This window comes from Pygoscelis adeliae, unplaced genomic scaffold (assembly GCF_000699105.1).
Source record: "Pygoscelis adeliae isolate BGI_AS28 unplaced genomic scaffold, ASM69910v1 Scaffold63, whole genome shotgun sequence".
Classification (NCBI taxonomy): Eukaryota; Metazoa; Chordata; class Aves; order Sphenisciformes; family Spheniscidae; genus Pygoscelis; species Pygoscelis adeliae.
The window spans coordinates 4,593,272-4,603,570 of record NW_008824414.1 but is presented as its reverse complement, the minus strand read 5'-3'; positions in this window follow the sequence as shown (position 1 = coordinate 4,603,570).

Below are 10,299 nucleotides of genomic sequence, written 5' to 3'. Positions count from 1 at the left end.
TTTTCTATTTGTTTTGGTAACCTTTTTTTAAACCGTGTAGGCCAAGAAAGTAGTTCTGAGTTCAGAGACCATATCAACAAACACAATGGCTTATTATTTAAGTGCTCATTATTTATTTGTATACTTAAATGCACTTAAATTATTGTGTATTTGCATATATACACTTTCAAAATTCAGTTCTCCTTCACCAAAACATATTGCGTAGGTATACATTATTCAAGAAGAGGGAAACGTAAATCAAAACTTAGTAACAGCAACTTTGTGACCAGAATAAATTGTTTAGAAGAACATGATTTTAACATCTACTAACAGACCACTTTATTTGCCAAAGAATTTTGCACACTTATGTCATGCATATATACATATATGTATGCAAACACAAATCTAAATGCATGCATTTTATACTCCATTTCAGACTAGGGACATATTAATGCATTAGCAAAGACTGAAACCAAAGAGTTAGACTGTTATTAAACAGCAACAGCACTTAAGATTAAGAGCAAGAAGATCAAAGACTATCTCCATGACACAATCTAATTTTTTAGATCTGTGCATCTGAACTGAGGTCTCTTGCAAATGACATTGTAAGCAGAAAAAAATAAAACCTGGCTCAGAAAATATACAAAGGGCCCAAATTTTATGAAAATAACACTCTTTGTTTCTAAGCAATCTAACCACTAGCCACTTTATATGATTTTATTGTTTTTACTAATTTAGCATGAAGATGTTTTGAAACATGAAGAAAAAAAAATAATTTTATAGCCAGTTAGCAAGATAATGCTATTTTTATGCTTTGGATAGAAGTCATTATGAACCAGCTTTAGTGAATCTCTATTTTTTTAAGCTGATATTTATATTTTGTGATGTCATTTTGATATACCATTTCAATTGCAAAGGAACTGGGATATTTTGAGAGAAGAAAACAGACGTGTTTGAAATTCAATAAAATAAATTGCAGTTACAGATGGCTTTTGCCCAAGTGAATAGCAAATATTACAGTAAAGCAAGATATGACTCTTCCAAGCATGAAGCAATTCAAAGTATTTGTTAATATATGATAGTTTGCATAAGTGATTTACCTACACACCAAGCTTATGTTCCTAATTAACTCAGGGGTACAATTCCCATTCGTTAAATTAAGTATGAGGTTCAGCCCCGAATATCTTCGGCATTCATTATCAAAAGATACAAATACGTCTGTCTGTTAAATATTTTCAATGTCAAGCATTTATTTTTTAGTGAATTTCAGCCTTACTGACTCTTCATATTGAATTTTGATGCTCTTTTATGCACCGACCTTAGGTTTCTTACTTTTTTATGTTAAAGTCTATCTTCTCTTCAACTCTTTCAAGAGAAAAAGAAGTACCTGAAATAAACAACATTTCAGTCATTTTAAGTTCGCACAACTGCTTTACAAATCACACAGCCTGACCTCCTTCTATAATATTACATTACAGCAAGATCCAAAATAACATTCCAGTTTGACAGCTAACCTCAGGCACCACTGGTCTAGTATCTCGCTGCTTATACTGCTGGCTGAAAAGCTGATAGGATACGCAAGACAAGCTGAGAGTTTAACTGGCAGAGCTGTTCAAATCTAAATTGTGCTATTTGAAACTTAGACCACAGGAGACAACGGTTCGCTTTTTACCATGGCAGCAGATTCAACCTCTTGGCCCTGTGAAAGTCATATGAATACATTTAGCACACACAAAAAATATCTCCCTATATTATGATCAAAGACGTATTCAACACACATTTTTTATGCACATTTGATCGTTCTGTTGACAGTCTTGGAAGTTAAGTAATATGGCCTGCTGCACATACGTTTCAAACCTTGATGGAGCCCAATGGCAGGCTACTTTTGACAGTCAAATAATGACAAGCACGTTGCAGGCCGATGCCCGTCATTCATGAACATCTTGGCCTGCTCCAACCGTTGCGCAGCGACTAAGTGGACGGTCAAAGGTTAAGTTTGAAGAAGACAGCAATGAAGGGCAACTGTCATGCACCACTGAATACTGTGAGGCAGCAAGGAGTGGTTGTCTTCTGAAGAACATGCAAAATGTTCTCATTCTGTCCAGGCAGACACATATTTGAAGGTCCTAAATGAGACCACTGCCAATTCATGAAGAGCCAAACTGACAGCATGCCATTCAAACTGTCTCTTGACTTTTTTTTTTTTATTTCAAATCACAAATGCATGCAAAGTATAACGTTAAACAGAACTCCCAGCAGTTGTTTTAAGCAAGCCAGACTTGGCAGGGTAGGAAGGGTGAGGGGAAAGACAGGTAAACTTTTTCCCTTCTCTTTCTTTTAATATCTAAGAGAAGTTCAATTATTTCACAAGAAATTCTTCAATTTTCTTGTAATGGCATGCATTTATTTCCAAAATTACATGTGTTGTACTCCTTTTTCTAAACACTGGGGTTTCTTCCAGTATTAAAAAGCAGAGCCTAACACCTTACAATTAAGGCTAATACAATCACCTGGAATTTTAATTCTGCATTTGTATATTAATATTGCAATAGGAGCATACATTAAAGCATGCAAATAAATACTTTGCATCAGTCTCTAAATATCCTAAGCATTTCTGTTATAAATGGTACAATAACAGTCTTTTCTATTTGTTTAAAAGCACTGTTTTGTGTGGAATTATGGCTTGAACAGCATGATTAACAATGCAATTTCATTATTTTGCATAAAACACATACATCTTACTTTTAACCCATTGCCAGTAAAGATGTATATTTTTTACTTACACATTTAAATTATGTGATCATATTCACGTTTGCCTCTATTAACATATAAAAGACTTCAGGAAAAATAGAAATACTTTTTTTTATTAGATAAACAGTGATGCCGCTCATCTTTCATATGAATGAATGCTTGACACTAAATTTAATCAGGCTGACAAAGGATCATATGGGTTAGGTCTTTATGCCCTTTTCATGAACAGTCCATCTCTCCTGCGCCTACAGGGCCAAATATTGCCCTTTAACAAAACAGATCAACATGCAAAGTGCTTGTTTCTTTTTGCTGGGTCACTGGTATCATCCCGCTTGTGACCTTACTGCTTTGTACCAATTTCTGTCATGATACCAACACATTAAAGACCCTATTCACAAACCGTGCTTCGCAAACTAAAGAGAAAATGCATTGTCATTATTTATGAGGAATACGTTTAGATCGTGAAGCATAAAACCACTTGTCTGTCACGTACACAGAGACACACCCACAGCACAAACTCTTTAAGGCAGGAACTATATTCAAACATTCTATTGCACAAGTCATATTATCTATGATTTGAAAAGTGTTGATAGTGACCAACCTACTGTCCTGATCACAATGAATGGCTTTCAGGAAGCCAGAAGCATAAAATCATAATTCAACTTATTTTGGAGTGAAGGACAAATTTCAAGGCTTTTCTACATAGGCAAGAGGGTCCTATCAATAGCAGAAATTATAAATTTGGGGAAAGCTCATCAACGTCTTTTACACTCTGTGAGGGTGGGAGAAAGAAAAAAGCCTGCTTTAACTGTTAAGGGACTTGCTTGGTTACACATCCATCTTCCCCAGTTGCTTTATGATGAGGTCCAAATCAATTCAGAAGCACTTCTGTATTTGCCTGAGATTTCCAGATCTTGAATTCTGCGTGTCCTGACTTCACTCTTCATTGCTGAAGCACATAACGCTACTGCACACATACTGCACTTCCTGACTCTTTCATCGTGAGCTGCACAGTGCACACGCATGCACACACACTAGCTATTTCAGGTAGTCAACGCCTGTCTGAACGAACCGGACTTAGTGCACACACACCACTCAGTCACGTGGAATGTAAGCAGTGTATCTGATGCCTATCATACGCTATCAATTTACTTGTGATAATGAGAAAGTTAAAGTTTCTCTGCACTTTAGTTTCCATTTGTAGAAGAGGGAAAAATACCTCCCTACTACAGAGATGTTTTGTGAGGATAAACTTATGAAATAATGTGAGATGAGAAGATACACCAAGGAGCCACAGGTAAGTACACTGTACAATACAAATCCTTCAGTAACATAAGACATTTTTAAAACAGTTCAGGGAAGGCTGACCAATATCTACAATTTAGTATAAGAGTTTAGGCTAGAATGCCACTAAGAACTCTTGTTATAACTATTATCAAGCACCACAAATTGCAACAGTCAAGTGATTATGAGACGTTTCCTCAAGTATCAGTTCCTGGAGTCTGGAAGTTTCATGCAAGTTTCGACTCTTATTTGCAGCAATACTGGAGAAAAGCTCACGGAATGTAACTTGAAAATATGAATACTAATAATGCAAGGAAACCCAGAAGAACAACAAAGCTTTTTTTAAAAAAAAACAACAAAAACAAAAACAAACATTGGGAGAAGGCAATACTGGCCAGAGGAAAGACAAAACAAAAGAAGAGAAAGAACCAAACTGGGTGTTCAATCTCCTGCTACATTACCTGTTGGTTACTGTTAGATAAAGAGCACGCAGTATATCATATAGAGATACAATATACAATATACAATATACAATATACAATATACAATATACAATATACAATATACAATATACAATATACAATATACAATATACAATATACAATATACAATATACAATATACAATATACAATATACAATATACAATATACAATATACAATATACAATATACAATATACAATATACAATATACAATATACAATATACAATATACAATATACAATATACAATATACAATATACAATATACAATATACAATATACAATATACAATATACAATATACAATATACAATATACAATATACAATATACAATATACAATATACAATATACAATATACAATATACAATATACAATATACAATATACAATATACAATATACAATATACAATATACAATATACAATATACAATATACAATATACAATATACAATATACAATATACAATATACAATATACAATATACAATATACAATATACAATATACAATATACAATATACAATATACAATATACAATATACAATATACAATATACAATATAAAATAGCTCTATTCCCAAATATACAGCAATTCCTCATGACACATTCAAGCAAAATTGGTTAAAGAGGAAGGCACGCAGGAATACGAGTTTTTACTAATGCAAGTAAAAGACTTCTGAAGTCTTTTAAAGTGAAATATAAGGCTAGGAAATCAAAACATTAGCAGTACTCATAATCTGCTTTTATCTCATTTTTGTCCATGTATAAATGCTTTCCATAAACACCTTCCACTGAATCAAGATTGATAGTGTCCATATGACTATCACAGGACTATTCTTCAGACAGCAGCGACAGAAGTTCAAGGAATGAAAGAGCGCGTACCGGAAGGCTTCCAAGCTTGACAATGCAGAAGCTTAATAGCTTCTGTTTTAAGGAATAGGAGAAGCCTATGCAAACTAACATTTGTCCCAGTACTTTTCCTCTTAAAAAGTTCAACTACCACCATCTTCCTGAAGTTCAAAAAGAAACAAAACCACCAACACAGTACATTTTTTACATTTCACATGCCAGAGGCAAAAAACAGAGCACTGAACATCCATAAAAGGTAACTGCCTACTGAACTAGTCATCACAGTAAAAAACCCAAACAAAGCAGTTTCTCTTCCCTATTACCAAAGATGCAAGGAGCCACACAACTGATTCAACCCATCTTATTCTAAAGGATTGACAAGGCAATGGCTGGAAAGTGGGGAATGGAAATGCCTTTTGATCTTACCACCTACCAGGTCAGTTCCATTATACTCAGCAAATACAAAATCTGAAATAAATTTAGTAAAAATTACCTTTTGGCTCCTACCTGGATAGAAGACAAGTGGATTTTTTGAATTTCATAATAGACGCAGTACACAAAAAATTTTTCTTCTGCATTTCAGAAAAACTACAGGCTTACAAAAACAGTTTCAAACTGATCAGAGCTTTGGTATAATTTCCAGTGTTTTTATATTGCATACTAAAATATGCCACTTAACGTGGTCTCAGAATACATAATTGAAATACTCTATCTCATTGGAACACCTTTCCACAATTTTTCTGCGTAAGTGTCTTGCAAAAGTGTTACGTTTGACAAATGTTCATTTTCTTTAAAAAAGTTTATTGGAAATTTCTATCTAAACTCTGACTCTAAATAAGCTTTCCAACCCTGAAAGATGGTCGTTTCACTGTTGTTTATATGCACTGTTTATGATGAAGGCCCCAAATAACTTTCTCCTACATAGTTTCTTTGGATTAAATGATTTGTTCTGTTTTCATTCTGTGATTAGGTACATACATATGCACCATAGGGCACTATTCAATATTTTACCATCTGCAGTTGTTTGCCATCACATGATTTAGATACCAGACAATGAAGTATTTCCTTTGAGCATAAGAGCATCATTACCTGCTGCAATGACATCATTTATGTTAGAAGTAAATGTAGAATAAAATCAAAAAGAATACAGCCAAATACAAATTGTTTCCAGATCTACAAGCTGTTGTTTGATTAATTTGCATAAACCTATCCTTTTGTACGCAATCTTCGGTCAGTCCTTTCCAAATACAGATGTACATTTCAAGAAGCCTACTGCTTCGAGACAACAGTCAGATTTTTAAAAGCTTCTTGCCCAACTCGAGCGCACATTCAATACCAATAGGAATCAGGATTCTAAAGTCCTTTAAATGCTTGTGAAAATACTATTTATTTCCATTAAGAGTTTAAAAAAATAAAAGGAAAAATCTATTAAATGTGTATTTGAACATGAATTTTACCAGTTAAACTGTTAGAAGTATACATAAGGTGTATGATTCTACAGAGCAGTAACAGCAATGTTTTCCAATCCCAAAGTTGCTTTCTGTTCACTTTTTGGAGATGAAAACCGTATCTGATCTTTACCTCCATTTTTCTCCCCTAAAAGCATGTACAGTGTAACATTTCATGATCTCTCACTGGCAAGATCCAGCGCGTGAAATTTTTGCTCTCAAAACAGAAGACAGCATGCATCAGTAGTGGGAGGTTTTGCTTTAAGTAAAATCTTTTGCCAGTATAGACTGAAGTCTCTCTGGTGAATTACAGGCAGAAGTTTCAGTAATTCTACTATCTGTACAGAAATATGCAAATCAGACCCTGAATTTAATATTACAGCATGTTTGATTTTAATACAATTTTAAACCTTAGACCAGAATCAGCAACATATTTTAAGCCAGTACCTTTTCAAGTATTCACTGCATGAAGTACCAGTTGCCTGGGGGTTATGAAATAATACTAAAAACTTTATAATCATTCATTGATTTAGTTTTGAGCATAGTATATCATTTGAATCCAATGGGAACATAAAGAGCTATTTGTGAGGTCAACCACAGTACAGACAGAGGCTGACAAGATATCGATGGCAAGGTGGAAAGAAATTGCCAAATACAGCAGATCAATACCTCGTTTCACTGTTACAGCCTTCTGGAGACATAAAATATATATCTTTACAGCTACGAAAATAATAATAATGAAAGTGAGAGATAAATGCTTCCCTCAAGGTAAACTATTTGATTAGCTGAGGGCAAAGGTGACAATAGCAGTTACACTAAAGTAACTTTACAGTCTTAAATAAAAATGGTGGGATGAGCAGCAGATAAAAGGGCAAAATGAAACTGAACAAGTTCTAGGAGATAAAGATGTAATTCTTTTAGAAAGTGGAGTAGCATGTGTACAAAGGCAAAAACTGTTAAGCTAAATAAGGTAGAGCAGTTTCCTCCCATAATAAGACTCCAGTAAGTAGAAAAAAGTGTTTTGAAATTACAGCACTATCATTTTCTATCCAGAAGGCTTCAAAGATATGTTTAATCTGTCCCATACTTTAAATGCCAGTAAATATTCATAACCATGTTTTGCACTTCACTAGTGAACCTAATAGAATACAAGTAACACACTATAGTGCTTTTTACTCTCAACTGAAGGGAAGAGGATCATCTGATATTTTGGATGCTCTTGGTCATTAGAGGTTAATTAAATAATTTAAGAAATGGATGAATTATTAAAAGCATGAGAGCCCAATCCTGCTTCGGCTGAAGGCTGCATAAGTTTGATCACCAATTGCACTGGGAACAGAAACAAGCTTTAGGCATGCACTATTTGGCCTGTCTAGTCTTTGCTAACCTGGGTCAGATGAAACTGAATCCTACCTGCTGTAAAAGGGGAAAGTATAATAATTATTCATTAAATGTTTTCCAAATCTATAAATAAAGTGAAAGTAGGCCCAGTACTGCACCTCCACCAGGGACATTTCACTACAGCTTCATTTCAAAAATGCCAGTTTCCATCTGAAACTTCTAAGATTGCAAGCTAAGTTCAGAATCAGAAGACAACAGGGTGTGGGTGACTTACATCTGAGACTACCTGGCTTTCTGAAATTGAATCACTTGCCAAACAACTTTTGGAACAACTTCCAAAAGATTTCTCTTCAGAAAGATGTTCATTCAAAACCAAAAATTCAATCCACGTGAAGTTTTATTTTCTACAGAAAACAGGAAGGATTTCCACAACACTTTCCCTCAGTTTTTTCGGTAAATTTAATTTTCCCGAATGCCACAAGTTATAGAAATACTTGAAAAAGAATGCAAACAACTATCATCATGTTTTTAGACACTGCACATCTAACACCAGATTTGTAAATGATTGTTTTCTTTGTCTCAGTGTTGCTGTTTAAGAACATACTCATGTTTAGTAACAGTCTAGTTGCAAATTTACTAAGACAACAGAAAACTTTAAAGTTCATCTTGGCAGCGTAGCTTTCAGCTGAATAAGTGAACTCCTCCAAATCACCACATCATCACACAAGATGCTTTACTGTATGCATTTCCAGTTTGCTGTCTTGAAAATTAAAGAGACTGTTCAATAGGGAAATTGGAATTAAGCAAACAACGTATGCTCTGTTCATACTCTTTATTAGAAGGGGGGGAAAAAAATAGTGTTATGAGGCAGACAAGGAATCAAAATCCCCACATTTAGGAAATGTGAAGTCTCTCTAAATGATACAGGTTGAATCAGTTAAATTATGACAAAAAAAGAAAGCAGAGGGGTAATTAGGTAAATAAACATGCTGTTCATTTTTCCAGAGCAAAAATCTAATTGACACTGCAACAACAACAAAGGTTTCCTAAAACACATGGAACACTTTAAAATAAGCAACCAGTTCTGCATCTTGGCCCACTTCTAGGACACTTCTTGCCCCCCATAAGCTGGCAAGATACCAATTGCTGTCATGTGGTAGGAGCCCATATTAATAAGTCTAATGAAAGGTCAGGGTTAACGGAACTATTTCATGCAGCTGTGTCCTATGAGGTATTGTGTACCTGTAACAGCTATAATACTTGTGGCATGCAACCGAGCCAAAATTTTAGTTGGCTAGAGGCTACGCACGTAACAGACATGAGCTTACAATCTTAACATACAAGACTAGAGCAAAAATAGATGAGGCGGGGGGGGGGGAGAAAAAGAAAAAGAAAAGAAAAAAGAAAAGCCTTCCCAAGAGTGCATATTCAGATATGGAATATGCACAGCTCCCATACCACTGTCTCATGTAGTGGATCACTAGGATCAAAGTGAACTGAAGACCTTTAAACCCCTGGCATTTGACTTCTCTTACATTACTCTCATACACAATAGCCTTACAGGCCACAATCAACAAAACGTGAATTAGTGTTTCCAGTATCCATCCTCCTCACATCCTTAGCTCCAAGATCTTAGAAGATTCTAATATGTGAAGCATAGATCTGTTCTTATTTACAGCAAAAACAGGAGACTGAATGTAAAACAACATGTTTAATAAATCTGCAGAGCCTAAAGTACCAATATAATTCAGAGCAGCAAGATAGACACGCACTTCTTAATTAAAGTGGGTGATGTTCTAGTTAAAACAAAAAGACAACCCTGGGCCATAGCTAAGATTAAGCACACGTTCTTGCAAAGGAAGCTCCTACTATTATCAATATAAAGGCTTTAAATCACAAAAAATAAACCATCTAATAGTCTGTATTCAATAGTAAGTATAAAGTCAGGACACAGACTGATTTGGATTAACACATTTTCAGTCATAACAAGTAATTTTACAGAGGATTAGTATCTTGATGGTCTGATCAATACCAGGCACTGCTGCTATTACAGATGAAGAGAAAATTACCCCTCCAGTAATAAAGTGTGTATGTCTTGGTTCTCCTTCATTTGCTGAGTCCATTACTGTAATGGTTCCAGCATTAGCAGCTGAGGCAATAAGCAGCAG